General features: G+C 46.4%; 1 protein-coding gene across 2 annotated transcripts in view; it reads left to right on the top strand.

Annotated features, from left to right (window-relative positions):
- The window catches only part of FRAS1 (Fraser extracellular matrix complex subunit 1), a 388,317-nt gene that overhangs the window by 29,659 nt on the left and 338,568 nt on the right, over positions 1-20,090 (top strand). The window lies entirely within an intron of this gene.

Raw genomic sequence — 20,090 nt, forward strand, 5'->3', positions numbered from 1 at the left:
GAATAGGTTATTGTATTTTAATATTCAGTTGGAAGCCGCCCAGAGTGGCTGGAGAAACCCAGCCAGATGGGCGGGGTATAAATAATAAATTATTATTATTATTTGAGGACATGGTTTTAATTCTGATAATCCCAGTTTTCACACATGCACAAAGTTTCTAGGCCTTAAATGTGGCTCTAAACAGGACTTCCCGTGGCCAATGGTAGAGAGTCCTGGTCCTGCATAGCTTTCGGTCCAAGATAAACCATGGGAAAGAAGCAAATATATGCTAGTGCATTTTAGCATAATTATTGCTTCTGCTTTTTGGTTGTTGCACAGAATTCTGAATGATAATGAAGGTGAGGATAATGGGGAAATACACACAGCTATGAACATTGGGAATAAAATATGCTTTATCAAAGCATTAAGCATTTCCAGTTTGATTGCTGTGCTCAAAATCTTCCCACCCACCCTCAAACTACACCGAAGCGCCGCTGATCTTGAATTTCGTGAGGTCTGTGGGTTTTCTGGATTTTTCTTGTTTTCTGCGTACTCCCCCTTGCCGACTCCCTGATCGAGATGGAAAAGCCGAGCAGGTGAAACTAGAACTGGGCTTGAAGGAAAATAAGATCAGACAGGATAATTATTTCTTCCTGCAGATCCAGCAGATTGGGGGTGGGGGAGAGAGAATGACCTTAATTACTAGAGGATGTGGCAGTTGAAATGGGATGGTTCAAGAGGCTGAAGTTCACAGTGGCACAGAATAATCACAGTGTCCGTGAAAAAGAAGGAAGGATATTGGCTTCAGGTTTGAAATGGTTTTCAAGGAGGAAGCACAGAATTCTGATGAGGGCTCAGGAGATAGGTGTGTGTGTGGGGGGGGGGCTTTTTATTTTTATTTTTAAAGAACCCACATCATTTTATTGCATGGCAGTTTTGGGGGTCGTTTCTGTGGGATGTGAAACACAGATCAGTCAAATACAACATTCCTAGAGAGGGATGTTTGTCAAGCCAGTAGATAAACTTCCTGTTTCCTCCTGCACTGGGACAAACTTCCTCTACATGTGACCAGAGGTGGGTGTTGCCTTACCTGTGCAGGTAACAAAATAGCACAGCGCAATCAGCCATCTCTCTCTTTGACTCGAAGAAGCAACATCTCCTTGGCCTGAGATGCTCTCTTGGCCCTCCAGCCAAGAGAGGACAAAGGAACTATCTCTTTATGGGATAGATTCCAAGTGTATATATTTGGTAACTTAAGTCTGCCTTCTGGAATCCATCTGTGAACAGAATGTGTGAGTAAACTATTTTATACCTTTAATACAAGACTGTGTCGTGTCTATTCTTTTTAGGAGGGAATAAAGGGGAATTACCAGGAAACTTATTTTAGAGGCTTTAGCAAGCCTGGTAAACCTATCCGCTGTATAAGCTTAAAAAGGGGAATGTTACTCTGCTAAATCATAGAACTTGTTAACACAAGTTGGAAAGGATATTATTAAACAATATATCCTCTCCTGCCACCCTGAACATTCCCAGTTTCTTCTCCACTTAAAAAAAAAAAGGAACCCCCCTTTCATTTCAGCCTTCATTCAACTAGCACAACCATTGAATCTAAAAAGGCTGCCGTCCATGAGATGGTTGGAGCTCAGCTTGGATGCTGAAATCACTTCTGGGACACTTGCCTGCAAACTCATCAAGGCAGTGCATGCTGTCATTTCCCTCTCAACAACCCTGTGAGGTAGGGTAATAATAATAATAAATAAATTTTATTTATATCCCACCCTCCCCAGCCAAAGCCGGGCTCAGGGCGGCTAACAACAATAAAACAGTACAGCAGTACAACACAACACAACACTCTAAAATCATTTATTAGGGCTGAGATGGGAGAGCAACTGGCCCAAAGTCACTTCATGAGCTTTGTGGTCGAGAGCAGATGTGCACCTGAGTCTCCCAGGAGGCTAAGCCAATTCTCTAACCACTACCCCAGGCTGCCTCAAATTGTGAACTTAAGCTCCCGCAGTTGCGATGGAATGAAAACTTGCAAAACCTCCTAGCTCAGCCGCTGTTTCTGACGCGGCCCTTTCCCTGCTCGTTTTGCCATCTGTTATTACAGCATCGCAGTCTGGAAGCCGAGCAAAGGCTGTCCAGGTGTCAAGGTCTGATTTGCACGGTGATCATGGCTCCTGATTTCCAGTGCCTCCCTTGTTGCTTTTGTGGTAATGAGGTGCATCTCGCCCGGAGAAGCTTGGCTGGCACTAGCAGCGAAGGCTGCCAGCCTTTTGTGAATGGTGCCACATTTCACGGCAGCGGCAAAGGATCACGAGGCTTTCCAGCTTGGCGGAAAGACTGTCTTTTGTTAGCCTGGCTCATGGCTAGACAGCAGTCCCTGCTCTGCCATGCGGTGGAACAGCTGAAGGGTGTCTGAAGGAAGGCAACGAACCCAATGCTCTGAGCTCCTGCAGCTTCCCCCGTTCTGGAAGGAGAGCATTCAGAATGCAGCAGCTAGACTGGTGACTGGGAGTGGCTGCCGGGACCATAGAACACCAATCCCGAAAGATCTACATGGGCTCCCAGTACATTTCCGAGCACAATTAAAGGTGTTGGTGCTGACCTTTAAAGCCCTAAGCAGCTTCAGCCCTGTATTCTTGAAGGAGCGTCTCCACCCCCATCGTTCAGCCCAAACACTGAGGTCCAGCTCCAAGGGCCTTCTGGCAGTTCCCTCATTGTGAGAAGTGAGGTTACAGGGAACCAGGCAGAGGGCCTTCTCAGTAGTGGCACCCACCCTGTGGAATGCCCTCCTATCAGATATCAAGGAGATAAAAAACTACAACTTTTAGAAGACATGTGAAGGCAACCCTGTATCAGGAAGTTTTTAATGTTTGATGTTTCATTGTGCTTTTATATGTGTTGGAAGCCGCCCAGAGTGGCTTGGGCAACCCACTCAGATAGGTGGGGTCATCTTCTTCTTCTCCTTATATTATTATTATTATTATTATTATTATTATTATTATTATTATTATTATTATTATTATTATCATTAATAATAATAATAATAAAAATTATTATTTATACCCCACCCATCTGGCTGGGCCTCCCCAGCCACTCTGGGCAGCCTCCAACAGAACACTAAAATATAATAACCTATTAAAGCTTCCCTAAACAGGGCTGCCTTCAGATGTCTTCTAAAAGTTTGGTATTTGTTGTTCTCTTTGACATCTGATGGGAGGGCGTTCCACAGGGCGGGTGCCACTACCGAGAAGGCCCTCTGCCTGGTTCCCTGTAACTTGGCTTCTTGCAGTGAGGGAACCGGAAGAAGGCCCTCGGCACTGGACCTCAGTGTCCTTTTCCTTCTTCTCCTTCATCTCCTTTATCATCTCCTCCTCCTCCTCCTCCTCGGGGAAGCTGTGTAACAGGCATTTAAAAAGTTGCTGTGCCTTGAAATCTTGCAGTTGATGATTAAATTCACTGGGGCATCTGATCTCTACTTCAGTTAATGATCTGCTTGCAAGTCTTTCTTTCCCCACTTTAGCAGTCACACTGCCCCCTTGCACCAGGTGGGAGACTCTTCCATGCTAGCCCATCACTAGGCTTGAATGCAACCCAACAGGTATCCTTCCAGCCGGTTCCAGTGCCATTTTCCTTTCAACTCTCCTGCTCTTTTGTGGAATTAACACGGTGGTGGGAAATTCTTGCCACTTTCATGGGATGCTTTGTTGAGCTGCTTCTTCTTTTCAAAGTCTTCCCAGGTGCAACTTGTTCTCATGCCCTTTTGAAGTAAAGCAACCACTTCTGTATACAGACATACCTCGGGTTACAGCGGCTTCAGGTTGCGTTTTATCGGATTGTGGACCACTGAAACCCAGAAATACCGGAATGGGTTACTTCAGGGTTTTGGCAGCCGCGCATGCGCAGAAGTGCCGAATCGCAACCCACTCGTGCGCAGATTAGGGTTGCGAACGTGCATCCTGCATGGATCACGTTTGTAACCCGAGCGTCCACTGTATTGGTCAAGAGGTCTGGGACATCTGTGGATTCTGCATGCTGTATCTATGCGCATTTCATAGTTCCTGTGCAATGGGTGGAGTTTGTGACTGATGGTGAGATTTGGCGCCCTGAGAAACTTGCTTTTCATTTCGAAGTTTCTAGTCCTTATGAGGGGGCTGGTGAAATGTCAGAAGGGGTGAGATGGCTGAGCAGGGTTTCCAGGGCTTCTGGCGCTGTGCCTGTATGCATGACTGCGGGGATGAAGCAAGATAAGCCAAGGCACGGATTCTTGCATGGTTTTACGCAGATCATGGAATGCATCTTGTCTTGGCACACACTGCTGAATTCTTTGAGACTGCTCAAGCACAGCCCTGCCTCTAGGAAAACCCTGGCTGCACTGCTGAGAGTGTTATTGTGGGCAAGGGGAAAAAACAAAACAAGACCAGAGGTCCTTGTAGGTCAATGTAATGGCTGGTCTCTGCTCCTTGCCCACTGAAGCAGCAGCTGGGCTTTTGAACGGATATGCTTCTTTTGCAAGTGTTTTCCCCCTCCGGTCTCTGAATTTGTAACTAGACACAAGGAGCGCACTGTGACACAAATGTTTACGGCTGAGCTCACCCCGCGTCTCACCTGACTTAGTTAGCTCCTCATTTAAATACCAGAGGGTCAACTTGTGTTCAGGCTCTGTTTTCCTTCTGAGGTGAGGCCTCCAAAGGCGTTTGACCTTTTCAGCTTTTCTCTTAAAAACTGGGCTTGGATTTCCCACCTCTTTGTTTGCCTTGCAGAAAGCTGGCAGCCTGCTTGTTGCTAATGCGAGCCGCTTCCTTCCTCCTTTCTGGCAGGTAGCAGGATTAGTCTCACCGGGGCTTAGAGAGAAAGAGAAAGTTAAGGGAACGAATGAACTTTTGGGTGTGTCTGCAAGTTTTGGACGAAGCCCAAATCTGTCCGTTGCACTGCTTAAAAAGGATGGCTCCCATTTGCTCCCACTTGGATGGCCTCTAACTTTTGTTTAGTCGTTTAGTCGTGTCCGACTCTTCATGACCCCATGGACCAGAGCACGCCAGGCACTCCTGTCTTCCACTGCCTCCCGCAGCTTGGTCAAACTCATGCAGGTAGCTTCGAGAACACTGTCCAACCATCTCGTCCTCTGTCGTCCCCTTCTCCTTGTGCCCTCCATCTTTCCCAACATCAGGGTCTTTTCCAGGGAGTCTTCTCTTCTCATGAGGTGGCCAAAGTACTGGAGCCTCAGCTTCAGGATCTGTCCTTCCAGTGAGCACTCAGGGCTGATTTCCTTCAGAATGGATAGGTTTGGTCTTCTTGCAGTCAATGGGACTCTCAAGAGTCTCCTCCAGCTCCATAATTCAAAAGCATCAATTCTTCAGCGATCAGCCTTCTTTATGGTCCAGCTCTCACTTCCATACATCACTGGGCCTCCAACTTGGATGGCTGTAAAAGAGGATTGGACCAATTCATAGAGGAGAAAGCTACCAGCGGCTACTAGCCATGATGGCGATGTTCTGCCCCCACTGTCAGAGGCAATAACCCAATATATCAGCGGTTCTCAACCTGTGGGTACTCAGATGTTGTTGGACTACAACTCCCATCATCCCTGAGCTCTGGCCTTGCTAGCTAGGGGTGATGGGAGTTGTAGTCCAACAACATCTGGGTACCCACAGGTTGAGAATATATACTAGTTGCTAGGAACCAATGAGTGCGGAGCACACTGTTGCATTCAAGTCCTGCTTGGGGTGTTGCCACAGGCATCTAGTTGGCCACTGTGAGAACAGGATTCAAGACCAGATGGACCACTGGGCTGATCCAGCAGGCTCTGCTTATGTCCATATGCTTTCATTTTCCTGAAGCAGGGATGGGGAACCTGTGGCCCTCCAGATGTTGTTGGACTCCAACTCCTTGCATGGCTGATGGTCAGGGATGGTGGCAGTTGCAGTCCAATGTCATGGAGTGGTTGGATGAAGAGGAACGGCAGGAGGAATCAGCTGGGGAACCCCCAACTCTCAGAGCCCAGAGAGTGGTGGTGGGACAATGATGAGTGGTCAGAGGGAGAAGAGAGGGCAAACCGTGAAGAGGTGTCCGAAGCTGAAGAGGTAACAGGGCTTGGTGAGAAGGGAGATTCTGTGGCAGAGGGCAGTCCAGAATCAGAGGCAGAAGCTGCAGCAGCAGAGGAGGGGAGCCAAGAGGCAGAGATGGGTCAGGCTGGAGAAGAGGCACGGGTGTCTCCTCTCCTGCTGCAATGAGCTCCCCTCCCCCTCTGTCTCCCAGAACCAGAAGAGGGCTGAAATGGGCAGAGCATCGGCAGGCTGCATTCAGGCACAGTCTCTGATTGCTTGGAAGAAGCCCTGGAGAGGAGGGGACTTTCAATGGCTGTGAGGAGGCAGGGACTTTTGGTCTCGGCAACTGATTTTCACAGAGGAAGACCAAAGAAGAATGAGCTGCTTTGCTCATTACATTTCACACTCAACTAAGTCTGTGGAGGTTGTGTTTTTGCTAATAAAGAGTTAACTCCCATCTTTGAACTGTGTGATTACTGACTGGGGCATCCAGCAACATCTGGAGGGTCACAGGTTCCCATCTCTGTTTTAGTTTTTCGCCTGAGGCATTTGCTTACCTTGTTTCTTAACCATTTAGTGCTTTTTTTGCTGTACAGTGGTACCTCAGGTTACAGACTCCGCTAACCCAGAAATAGTACCACAGGAAGTTAGGAGTCCAACGTTGTTTATTGCAAAGCAATAGGTTACAGTCGGATCGTTCCGCAAATCTGTAACCCATCTGGTGGTCCAGGCAGTGGTTTTTATAAAATTTCAAACAAAGCATTTCAACTTCCACCAATCATATATACATCATGACCTCGTTTCATTTTTAATAAAGGTAGAGATAAAGGGACCCCTGACCACTAGGTCCAGTCGTGGCCGACTCTGGGGTTTACAGGGGTACCTCGCGTTACATACGCTTCAAGTTACATACGCTTCAGGTTACAGACTCCGCTAACCCAGAAATAGTGCTTCAGGTTAAGAACTTTGCTGCAGGATGAGAACAGAAATCGTGCTCTGGCGGCACGGCGGCAGTGGGAGGCCTCATTAGCTAAAGTGGTGTTTCAGGTTAAGAACAGTTTCTGGTTAAGAACGGACCTCTGGAACAAATTAAATTCTTAACCTGAGGTTAGGTATTTTGTATTTTGGTTAGGTGCCTGAATCACCATTGGATGGAAAGGTGGGAAACAAATGTTAACATGTTAACAAACCAACAGAGAAATAAATGGTGGGTAGCTAGCTATATTTGCCCTCTTCCTTCTTAATTCCACTTTGTGGATCCTTTTCCTCCAGGGTGGTACTTTGGAAATGCAGTGTTGGAACTGGGCCATCGGAAAATGTCTTGACTTCACATTGATAAAGGTAAAGGTAAAGGGGCCACTGACCATTAAGTCCAGTCATGGCCGACTCTGGGGTTGTGGCGCTCATCTCGCTTTATTGGCCAAGGGAGCCGGCGTACAGCTTCCAGGTCATGTGGCCAACATGACTAAGCTGCTTCTGGTGAACCAGAGCAGCACACGGAAACGCCGTTTACCTTCCCACCGGAGCGGTACTTATTTATCTACTTGCACTTTGACGTGCTTTCGAACTGCTAGGTTGGCAGGAGCAGGGACCGAGCAATGAGAGCTCACCCAGTTGTGGGATTCGAACCGCCGACCTTCTGATCGGCAAGTCCTAGGCTCTGTGGTTTAACCCACAGCGCCACCCGCATCCCGACTTCACATTGAGCAGACCACAAATCTTAGGATCCCAACCTAGACATGTAGGCTAGTCATATGGTCATATTTGGCTTTTCAAAGCTGTATTCACCAGGGCAAAACTGTTCTATGAAACTGTTCCATGAATTGTCCGCAATGAAGAAGTTACTACCATTAAAGTTCTTGCCAACAGCTCTTCATTCCTCATGGATTTTTGTGTTCTGTAATATGCTGGTTTACATAAAAATGTTAAAGAAATAGGGGATCCAGGATAAAATATTTTTTGAGCAATGTGCCGTTTCTGTCGAGGAGGAGGAGAAGAAAAGATTATAAATTGCCACAACTGGTGGGATATTCTCTGTTTTGATGACACGAAGCAAAAGAGATGGAAAGTGCAAACCGAAGGGTAAATCCCCAGAGGGTTTAAGGATAATTTTGTCTATTTAATCGGAAACAAATCACTTTGCGGATTAAGGCACATGTTTTAAAGCTGCATAATAATTCCGTTTTATATGACAAGAGAGTGAATGCCATAAAAGAGCAACGCTTCACTATTTTAGAACAACGAGTGTGAAATGCAATGTTTTCTCTCTCTTCTAATGCCTCCCTCACTCCTGGGCTTCTAGGAGTGAATTTTGAAGTTCAGGAGCTCATTTTGACAGCCCTCACAGCCATGCCCCCATTCTCTTGTCATACTCAATTTGTACCTTATCCCTCACCCCCTCTAAACTACTAGTTTCTTTCCTGATCTTTTTGATCTCCCTTCTTCTCCTCGTAACAGTTTTCTTTTATTCCCTTCCTCTCTATTTCCAGTGGATCAGGCAAACAGTTAGTGTGTTAGTGGGACAGTTCCTTTCCTCCGATCTCTGTTCCCCTTTCCCAGGGCTTCTCTTTGCAAGGGAGACAAAATCCTAAGCTGTGTAATACTTGATTGGGTAATAAAGCTTTGAACTTAGGTTTTTGGTTTGGTTGTTTCCCCGGTATCCTTGCATTTGCCTTTTGCAAAGAAAAGATTCTGCCCTGTGTCTCTCAGGCCCAATCACCCTTGGCATACACAGCAGGGCTGTTGTTAAAAGGCCACAATCCAGGTCCACTCCAAACTGGGTCTGGAACAGTGGTTCTGTGGAGAATCTGGAATTGGCTCAAGGATTGCTGGTGGATCGCAGCCCACTGTTTGAGAAATAATGTGCAAATAGCAATAGGTTTCAATCAGTTTTGTCTTTTTATTTTATAAATTTTTTTTATTGGTTTTTCAACATTTATATAAACACAAACAAAACACAATACAAACAAACAAACACATAAACAAACATGTATAATTTCAAATCCTTTTTTCTTAAACCTTACTTCACCGACTTCCCCGTACCTCCCCTTTCTGCATCCCAATTTCCAAATTTGTTTCAGCAAATCCTCCCCCTTGAATTTATCTAATTTTCCCTTGTTCTTTTCTTTTACTAATCTTTTACAGCTGTAGTCCCCTTTTTTCTATAACCTCAACATTTTAGCACTCATTAATTTTACAATATTTCTTAAGATAAATTTTGAATTTCTTCCAATCTTCTTCCGTCGTCTCTTTCCCCTGGTCTCGGATTCTGCCAGTCATTTCAGTCAGTCCCATATAGTCTATCACCTTTCAGTCAGTTTTGTCTGGGCACAGGCTAGGGCCAGACGAATCTCATTTCTTTAAATAGAGTTATAGGCTTGGTGGATCAGGGGAATGCTGTGGATGTAGAGTATCTTGATTTCAGTAAGGCATTGGAGAAAGTCTCCTATGATATTCTTGTGAAGAAGCTAGTAAAATACGGACTGGATGAGATACCTTTTAGGCAAATTTGTAGATGGTTGACTAACTGAACCCAACGAAGACGATCGAGATGATCAAGGGTCTGGATACCAAGCCTTATGAGGAGTGGTTGAGGGAAATGGGTAGGTTTAGCCTGGTAAAGAGGAGACTGAGAGGAGATATGATAGCCATCTTCAAATGTCTCAAGGGCTGTCACATGGAAGATGGAGCACACTTGCTTTCTCCTGCTCCAGAGGGTAGGACTCAAACCAATGGATTCACATTACAAGAAAGGGGATTTTGACTAAACATCAGGAAGAGCTTTCTGACCGTAAGAGTCCGGACCGTAATGGAACGGACTCCCCCGAGTGGTGGTAGACTCTCCTTCCTTGGAGGTTTTTAAGCAGAGTTTGGATGGCCATCTGTCAGGGCTGCTTTAGCTGAGATTCCTGCATTGCAAGGGGTTGGACTAGACAAATCTCTGTGTTCCTTCCAACTCTGCGATTTTATGATAATATGTTATCCCCAACATTCTCCTTAATGCCAGAAATGTGAGATGTGTCTTTATGGCAAGGGAAGGCATTCACAGTGCATGCTCTAAAAACATTTTACATAGAATCATAGAGTTGGAAGAGACCACAAGGGCCACCGAGTCCAACCCCCTGCCAAGCAGGAAACACCATCAGAGCACTCCTGACATATGGTTGTCAAGCCTCTGCTTAAAGATCTCCAGAGAAGGAGACTCCACCACACTCCTTGGCAGCAAATTCCACTGTCGAACAGCTCTTACTGTCAGGAAGTTCTTCCTAATGTTTAGGTGGAATCTTCTTTCTTGTAGTTTGAATCCATTGCTCCGTGTCCGCTTCTCTGGAGCAGCAGAAAACAACCTTTCTCCCTCCTCTATGTGACATCCTTTTATATATTTAACATGGCTATCATATCACCCCTTAACCTCCTCTTCTCCAGGCTAAACATGCCCAGCTCCCTTAGCCGTTCCTCATAAGGCATCGTTTCCAGGCCTTTGACCATTTTGGTTGCCCTCCTCTGGACACGTTCCAGTTTGTCAGTGTCCTTCTTGAATTGTGGTGCCCAGAACTGGACACAGTACTCCAGGTGAGGTCTGACCAGAGCAGAATACAGTGGCACTATTACTTCCCTTGATCTAGATGCTATACTCCTATTGATGCAGCCCAGAATTGCATTGGCTTTTTTAGCTGCTGCGTCACACTGTTGGCTCATGTCAAGTTTGTGGTCAACCAAGACTCCTAGATCCTTTTCACATGTACTGCTCTCAAGCCTGATCTTTTTGATCTCCCTTCTTCTCCTCGTAACAGTTTTCTTTTATTCCCTTCCTCTCTCTTTCCAGTGGATCAGGCAAACAGTTAGTGTGTTAGTGGGACAGTTCCTTTCCTCCGATCTCTGTTCCCCTTTCCCAGGGCTTCTCTTCGCAAGGGAGACAAAATCCTAAGCTGTGTAATACTTGATTGGGTAATAAAGCTTTGAACTTAGGTTTTTGGTTTGGTTGTTTCCCCGGTATCCTTGCATTTGCCTTTTGCAAAGAAAAGATTCTGCCCTGTGTCTCTCAGGCCCAATCACCCTTGGCATACACAGCAGGGCTGTTGTTAAAAGGCCACTATCCAGGTCCACCCCAAACTGGGTCTGTAACAGTGGTTCTGTGGAGAATCTGGAATTGGCTCAAGGACTGCTGGTGGATCGCAGCCCACTGTTTGAGAAATAATGTGCAAATGGCAATAGGTTTCAATCAGTTTTGTCTGGGCACAGGCTAGGGCCAGACGAATCTCATTTCTTTAAATAGAGTTATAGGCTTGGTGGATCAGGGGAATGCTGTGGATGTAGAGTACAGTGGTGCCCCGCAAGACGAATGCCTCGCAGGACGGAAAACTCGCTAGACGAAAGAGTTTTCCGTTTTGGAGGTGCTTCGCAAAACGAATTTCCTATGGGCTTGCTTCGCAAGATGACAATGCCTTGCGAGTTCCTGCGGGTTTTTTTCCCTTCCCCCCCTTTTTCTAAGCCGCTAAGCCGCTTATCAGCTGATCCGATCAGCAGATAAGCCGCTAAAAGCCGCTAATACCGCTAATAGCGCTAATCCGTCAATGGGCTTGCTTGGCAAGACAAAAAAACCGCTAGACGAAGAGAATCACAGAACGGATTCTTTTCGTCTTGCGAGGCACCACTGTATCTTGATTTCAGTAAGGCATTGGACAAAGTCTCCTATGATATTCTTGTCAAGAAGCTAGTAAAATATGGACTGGATGAGATACCTTTTAGGCAAATTTGTAGATGGTTGACTAACTGAACCCAACGAAGACGATCAAGATGATCAAGGGTCTGGATACCAAGCCTTATGCGGAGTGGTTGAGGGAAATGGGTAGGTTTAGCCTGGTAAAGAGGAGACTGAGAGGAGATATGATAGCCATCTTCAAATATCTCAAGGGCTGTCACATGGAAGATGGAGCACACTTGCTTTCTCCTGCTCCAGAGGGTAGGACTCAAACCAATGGATTCACATTACAAGAAAGGGGATTTTGACTAAACATCAGGAAGAGCTTTCTGACCATAAGAGTAGTTCACTAATGGAACGGACTCCCCCGAGAGGTGGTAGACTCTCCTTCCTTGGAGGTTTTTAAGCAGAGTTTGGATGGCCATCTGTCATGGCTGCTTTAGCTGAGATTCCTGCATTGCAGGGAGTTGGACTAGACGAATCTCTGTGTTCCTTCCAACTCTGCGATTTTATGATAATATGATTCTATGTTATCCCCAACATTCTCCTTAATGCCAGAAATGTGAGATGTGTCTTTATGGCAAGGGAAGGCATTCACAGTGCATGCTCTGAAAACATTTTACATAGAATTATAGAATCATAGAGTTGGAATAGACCACAAGGGCCATCGAGTCCAACCCCCTGCCAAGCAGGAAACACCATCAGAGCACTCCTGACATATGGTTGTCAAGCCTCTGCTTAAAGACCTCCAAAGTAGGAGACTCCACCACACTCCTTGGCAGCAAATTCCACTGTCGAACAGCTCTTACTGTCAGGAAGTTCTCCCTAATGTTTAGGTGGAATCTTCTTTCTTGTAGATTGGATCCATTGCTCCGTGTCTGCTTCTCTGGAGCAGCAGAAAACAACCTTTCTCCCTCCTCTATATGACATCCTTTTATATATTTGAACATGGCTATCATATCACCCCTTAACCTCCTCTTCTGCAGGCTAAACATGCCCAGCTCCCTTAGCCGTTCCTCATAAGGCAACGTTTCCAGGCCTTTGACCATTTTGGTTGCCCTCCTCTGGACACGTTCCAGTTTGTCAGTGTCCACCTGGCTGTCTTTCCCCAGCCACTCTGTGCGGCTCCCAACAGAATATTAAAAACACAATAAAACATCCAGCATTAAAAACTCCCCTATCTTCTTCCCATATCACACGTCTGTGCCCCAATGCCCAAATGTTTTGGTGACTTAGGCGTGCCGCAAAGGGGAGAGCGCCATGCAAAAAAGGACCTTTCCAGTGGATGCAGCATGAATTCTGCTGCACATACAGTGGTACCTCGGGTTAAGTACTTAATTCGTTCTGGAGGTCCGTTCTTAACCTGAAACTGTTCTTAACCTGAAGCACCACTTTAGCTAATGTTCTCATCCTGAAGCTAAGTTCTTAACCTGAAGCACTATTTCTGGGTTAGCGGAGTCTGTAACCTGAAGCATATGCAACCTGAAGCGTATGTAACCTGAGGTACCACTGTACACTCAGAAATAAAGGCGTGTTGATAAGCATGTTGATTAATTTGTATACATGCTACCTATACGACATGCATCTCATTCCCGTTGTTGTTGTTGTTGTTGTTGTTGTTGTTGTTGTTGTTGTTGTTGTTGTTGTTATATTTATAACCCGCCCACCTGGCTGGCTTTCCCCAGCCACTCTGTGCGGCTCCCAACAGAATATTAAAAACACAATTGTCAAGGCTGCCTCAGGTCTCAGCTCACAAAAGACCAACGCCAAGTTCTTCTTATATACAAGGATGTTTATTGCAGTTCATTATTAGTTCCACAACCGAGGCGTGCAGCCCCACGTCTGTTACACTTAGACCGCTGAAGTCCCCTCTGAATCAGTCCCTCCCCTGCACCAGTTTAATAGGCTTACGCTGCTCCACCTCTTCCTTTCTTTCCTTTTCCGCAGGGTCTTCCTGCCCGCTGGGGTTTCGCCCCTCCTGGATTCCCCTGCCGTGGAATCCCCAGACTGCTCTCCCTCCCTCCTGCGGGCTTTGGGACTTGGTTCCTCCTCCGGGCTCCCTGTTCTTCCGCGCGCCTCCACATTTGAACTTGGCGCGCGCGCCCAACCTCTAACCTTCCTTTTGACAGTTACACTACTCCCCTCCCCTTCCGGGAGGGTGGCTTGCTCCGACCCCCCTTCCCTTTCTGCTGCCGGAGCTGCTTCTCCTGATACACTGGAACCTCCTCCCCCTTCGCTGCACTCTGGCGGGGAAGCTGGTCCAGACGCCCAGCTGCCACTTTGGGATCCCCCACTGGCCCCCTGCTCCTGACACGTCCCCCCTGGGGCTCCCCTTGCCTTGACCACCGGCGCCCCCTTCTGGGAATCCTCTGATTCGCTGGAAAGGCTCATGGAATGCCTTGAGTCATTGTCATCCTCTTCCTCGCTGTCCTGCGATTCATCCCCATCGCTCTCCATCTCCTGCCTCCCCTGTGCCTCTGTCCCTGAACCCCTGACAACAATAAAAAATCCAGCATTAAAAACTCCCCTATGCAGGGCTGCCTTCAGGTGTCTTCTAAAAGTCAGATAGTTGTTGATTTCCTTGACATCTGGTGGGAGGGCGTTCCACAGGGCGGGGGCCACTACCGAGAAGGCCCTCTGCCCTGGCATTCAGGCCAAGATTGCCATTTGCTTATGTAACCAAGATGGTTTGGAAAAACACTGATATTTACAAGAAAAGTACAAGAAAATCTTTACCGTCTGGGTGATGTGGGGTACGGTGTGGAACAGTGACTGATGTTTACAGGAAGTTAAGAAGATTGGACCAGGAATGGATAGAATAGGGTGTCAGGAACTCGTGAACAGTAGCATTCCTTGCTGCAACATTTTCTCACTGTTTCCACAATATTTTTCACAATCTTTCCTGAGAACAAGGAGCTATGCTGGCAAATTTTCAGACAATCCCTGCCGATCAATTGAAATCTTAGCAGCTGCTACCGTAGACCTCAGTTTCTGAGGTTTCCCCATGTATTGTCAAGCCTTTTTTCTGCTTTCTGGTTTTTTGATACTCAGATAGCTTCGAAACATGCTTTTAAAAATAAATGACATTCTTTTAAAAAAGATCGATGGAACTATGGAGTTCACATTATAAATGGATGCTGTGGTGAAGCTTAAATAAAAGGAAAAGAAGGCATTGAAGGGCTGCTTTTATAAGGTTTTCCACATTTTTTGGGACTAACGGCTAAGCAAGTACTACCCTGTTTAAAAAGGTGACAAGGCAAATATATATATTTTAAAAGATAAGTGTGGTCCTAATAAGCAGAGAGACTGTGCATGGAAACCAGAAATTGAACTGGGGAGAGGAAGGAAGGAAGGAAGGAAGGAAGGAAGGAAGGAAGGAAGGAAGGGAAAGACAGACATAAGACATATCTGGCTTGTATTTCTGCCCTATTGAACTCTAGCAGCCCAAAGTAAGTTTTTACAGGCTGATATCTTTTATTTTTGGCCTCTCGCTTAATTGCAGCCAGCCAAGGAGAGAAACTGAAGTGGGAATCCACTTGTGTGCCTGGTGATGATTAGGAATTTTTAGACGTCGCTTGCTTCTCTGCGGTTGACCCGGGAGGGAGGGAGGCAGCGTGTCGTGCTGTGAACTAATTAAAATTATACCGAGTGGGAGGAGGAATATTGAATTTCAGCCGCTGCAAGTGCTTGAGTTTAGTGCATGGGGTCCATCACACTTCGCAGGCGGTTTGTATATATAGGAAGGGGAAAGAGAAAGCTGCGTAATTTAATTTAATTTGATTTTTTTAAAGTAGGAGACTGTGAAAGTCAGGATTATTTTTTTTTAATGGCAGGGATGTTTTGAATTATTTCCTTTTCTTCTTCTTCTTGAATGATTTCCTTCCCCAAAGATAGTTTGGGAAAATGGAATGTAGGATACAGTGGTACCTCGGGTTAAGAACTTAATTTGTTCCGGAGGTCCGTTCTTAACCTGAAACTGTTCTTAACCTGAGGTACCACTTTAGCTAATGGGGCCTCCTGCTGCTGCCGCACGATTTCTGTTCTCATCCTGAAGCAAAGTTCTTAACCTGAGGTACTAATTCTGGGTTAGCGGAGTCTGTAACCTGAAGTGTCTGTAACCTGAGGTACCACTGTACAAAAATGCTGTTTGCTAGCTCAGTTCATGTCACGTAGATGCTGAGGTCCTATCCTGTCTAGCATCTTGTTTCAGTTGGTTAGAGCATGGCGCTGATAATGCCAAGGCCCATTTGGGACAGCGGCATACAGTGGTACCTTGGGTTATAAACGCTTCAGGTTACACACTCCGCTAACCCAGAAATAGTGCTTCAGGTTAAGAACTTTGCTTCAGGATGAGAACAGAAATCGTGCTCCGGCGGCGCAGCAGCAGCGGGAGGTCCCATTAGCTAAAGTGGTGCTTCAGGTTAAGAACAGTTTCAGGTTAAGAACGGACCTCCAGAACGAATTAAGTTCTTAACCCGAGGTACCACTGTATTCCTGCGTTGCAGGGGGTTGGACTAGATGACGCTTGGGTCCCTTCCAACTCAAAAATTCTGTGATTCTACAATTCTATGATTCTCAGCTAACATGGGACTTTAGGGGCTGCTGAACCCCCCTCTTTCTTTCTTTCTTTCTCTCTCTCTCTCTCTCTCTCTCTCTCTCTCTCTCTCCCCCCTCACCTCCGTCATGCATTAATCTGCAGCAGTGAACGACGTGTTACTTATTAATTAATTAAAGCCGTTGCATCCTGCCTTGTGGGCCACAGGCACTTGGAGACGGTTAACAATATTCAAACTAATTAAAAAAAGTCAAACCCCAAACAATCAATTAAGCAGCAGGACAGCAACAAAACCAGCAAAGGTGTGTGTGTGGGGAATCTCATTAAAAAAAAATCCTCCACAGTTGGAGGATTCCAAATGCCCTTCAGGTAAGATGAAAAGAAGAGCCCTGCTGGATCAAACCAAGGAAGCATCCGTTTCCCCAAAGGGGCCCAGCCAGATTCCTCTAGGAAGCCCCCGAGCAGAGCCTTTCCTGAGCAAGAGATTCAGGGCGGCCTGAAGACGAAATTGTTGACACAGTGCACAGGGTTAAGTCTGGGATTTGTTGCCCCCCAAATTTGATGCCAACGGGAAGCCCAGAAGCTGAATCTAAGCACATTAGTACCCTTCCCTGCTTGAGATTCACAGCAACTGTTACTCAGAGGCACACCACTTCCATCAGTAGCACATAGCCATTGCGGCAAGGAGCCATGCGTTGTCTCGTCCTCCATGGATTTGTCTAATCAACAACGTGAGGAAAGGCCTTTTCTGTCCATGGAATGCTCTCCCCAGAGAGACTCGCCTGGTGCCTTCGTTACATATCTTTAGATGCTGTAACAGGTATGAGTTACTCGTGCGTAAACTGGTGCCTTTCTCGGTTAATTTGCCTTGTTAAACCTTTCTGACTGCACAGCCCCTTCTCATCGTGGCTGCCTCAGTCACTGGCAGAATCCGTCAGTGGGCGTTTCTTGAACCTCTTCCAACATAAAAGTTGTTTGAAACCCAGTCTCCTCCTCCTCTCACTGCGCGGGAGTCTTCTGTGCAGGGAAGGCGTGGGTAGCGGAGGACCTGGGCTCTCCTCACTGATGTCCAGTGAAGAGTCCTGGAGCCCTCTCTCCACTTCCCCCGTCTGCCCCCCTTTATCCCTGGTGTTGCGCTGATTGGCTTCCCCCTCTACTGAGCTGTTTCTCCCCCTGCTGCTGGGTCCTTCGCCAGCATCATCTGGGAGCCTCCCCTTCGCCTCTCGCTCCGATGTCTGTTCCCTGACAGATGCCAAGTGAAATTCCTCCTTACCCAGGCCTTCAGCCGTTATATAACCTATAGCAGGGGTCAGCAACCTTTTTCAGCCATGAGCCAGTCCACCGTCCCTCAGACCATGTGGTGGGCAGGACTATATTTTGAAAAAAAAGAACAAATTCCTATGCTCCACAAATAACCCAGAGATGCATTTTAAATAAAAGCACACGTTCTACTTATGTAAAACACGCTGATTCCCGGACCATCCGTGGGCCAGATTGAGAAGGCGATTGGCCGGATCCAGTCCACGGGCCCTAGATTGCCTACCCCTGATCTATGGCCTGTTAAATATGGGTGGGAGGCACTCTTATTTTGATTATTTTATTACTATGCTGTGTATTCATAGAATAAGTGCTTTTTTCTTAAAAAAAATGTTGAGGGGTACTCTCATTTTCCTACTCATATTGAAATGCTGCCCCTTAATGAGGCCAAACTTAGATTCACAGAATGTTTAGGGGTATGCGTACCACTGTGTCCCCTCAGGAAAAAACCGCTGCATAGAATCATATCCTCAAGTCTTCTGAACGTCTAGGCAATGCCTGAAAGAAGGCATGTTTTCTCTCCACACCTCTTAAGTAAGGATGTTGTAATCTAGGGGTCTCCGCAATTTTGGAACATGGAGTTCTGTTGTTTGGGGATGTTCATTGCCCTTCTCTTGAACAGCTCGAACCGAAATTTTGGGGGTGGGCAGGTAAGCTCTGCCTGGCATAATCATTCAACAGATGTGGCACTTTGAATGCCATACCATTTGAATGGCAATGCCCATCAATTTTTTTTTGGGGGGGGTAGCCCCCTCAAATATTTTATTGGGGGTGCTGAAGGAACCTTGGCCCCTAGAAGTTGGCCTATGTGACTGGAGCTCTGAGGTGAGATCCTTGGATGGGTCATTTATCAGTGTGTTTGAGCTCTTCTGCGTAGCCTCTGTACATACAGTCATACCTTGGAAGTTGAACGGAATCCATTCCGGAAATCCGTTCAACTTTCAAAACATTTGGGAACCAAAGCGCGGCTTCTGATCGGCTGCAGGAAGAAGAAGAAGAGAAGAAGAAGAGTTTGGATTTGATATCCCGCTTTATCACTACCCAAAGGAGTCTCAAAGCAGCTAACATTCCCCTTTCCCTTCCTCCCCCACAACAAACACTCTGTGAGGTGAGTGGGGCTGAGAGACTTCAGAGAAGTGTGACTGGCCCAAGGTCACCCAGCAGCTGCATGTGGAGGAGCGGGGAAGCGAACCCGGTTCACCAGATTACGAGTCTACCACTCTTAACTAATACACCACACTGGCTCACACTGGAGGCTCCTGCAGCCAATTGGAAGCCCTGTCGGACGTTCAGCTTCCCAAAATAGTTCGCAAACCAGAACACTCACTTCCGGGTTTGCAGCGTTCGGGAGCCGAATGTTCGAGTCGCAAAGCGTTCGTAAACCAAGGTACGACTGTACACTCAAATACAGTGGTACCTCAGGTTACCTACGCTTCAGGTTACATACGCTTCAGGTTACAGACTCCGCTAACCCAGAAATATTGCCTCGGGTTAAGAACTTTGCTTCAGGATGAGAACAGAAATTGTGCGGCGGCAGCAGGAGGCCCCATTAGCTAAAGTGGTGCTTCAGGTTAAGAACAGTTTCAGGTTAAGAACGGACCTCCGGAACAAATTAAGTACTTAACCCGAGGTACCACTGTATCCCAAAATGCCTATAAGCTGCATAAGGAGAGCTTTGCTAAATCAGATCAAAGGCATATCTCGACCATCATTCTGTTCCCACAGTCTTCAAGCACAGTCTCTGATATGTGAAGCCATCATGACTGCTAGCCAAAGACCTCCAAACCTGGGTGAACTGCTTCGTCCCGGAACTTTTCTTTGCTCAGAGAAGTGGGGCGTGGGACCATAACACGTCTTTTCCACTGTTTCCAAGAGCCCAGACTGATGAGGACATTTGTGACACAGAAAAATACCAAGCGATTGTCATCTGAAGCACAAGGCCATTAATGCCAAGATGACTGATGTGCGCGGCGTAAAGTTTAACAAAAAAAGGGGAGATTTTTCACCCTGTCATTATGCAAGCAGATGCTGGAGGAATTTATTTTGGTTCTAAAAAAGGAAAAGGTGATCCATTATCTCTTGCTTGCGTATTAAATTTCTGGCAAACAAGATCCCACCGAGTAGGCTTGTCTTGTCTTCTGGATGATAATAGCAGCCACAGAAAAGCTCTAGTTGGGAATGAATTTGCACAAAACAGCATCTTATAATAATTATGATAGAAGTGGGAGGCCTCTAATTGCACTTCTGGGAATATGGTATTATATCAACGTTCAGTGCATGGCTTTTTAAAAAGGATCCGTAATCTGTGTTGCAAAGTTTGTACATACAACCCAGGCACTGCTAGACAGAGAGTATTTGCTTTAGTTTGATGTAGATTATAAATATGCATTGATAAAAAAAGGAAAAGGAGCTTTGCTGTAAGAAAAGAAGGGGCCTCTTTGGTTAGGTCCGGGGATTAATAGCACCTGGGTGTAGACTGAGCAGGCAA

This window comes from Podarcis liolepis (genome assembly GCF_965112155.1).
Source record: "Podarcis liolepis genome assembly, chromosome: 9".
Taxonomy (NCBI): Eukaryota; Metazoa; Chordata; class Lepidosauria; order Squamata; family Lacertidae; genus Podarcis; species Podarcis liolepis.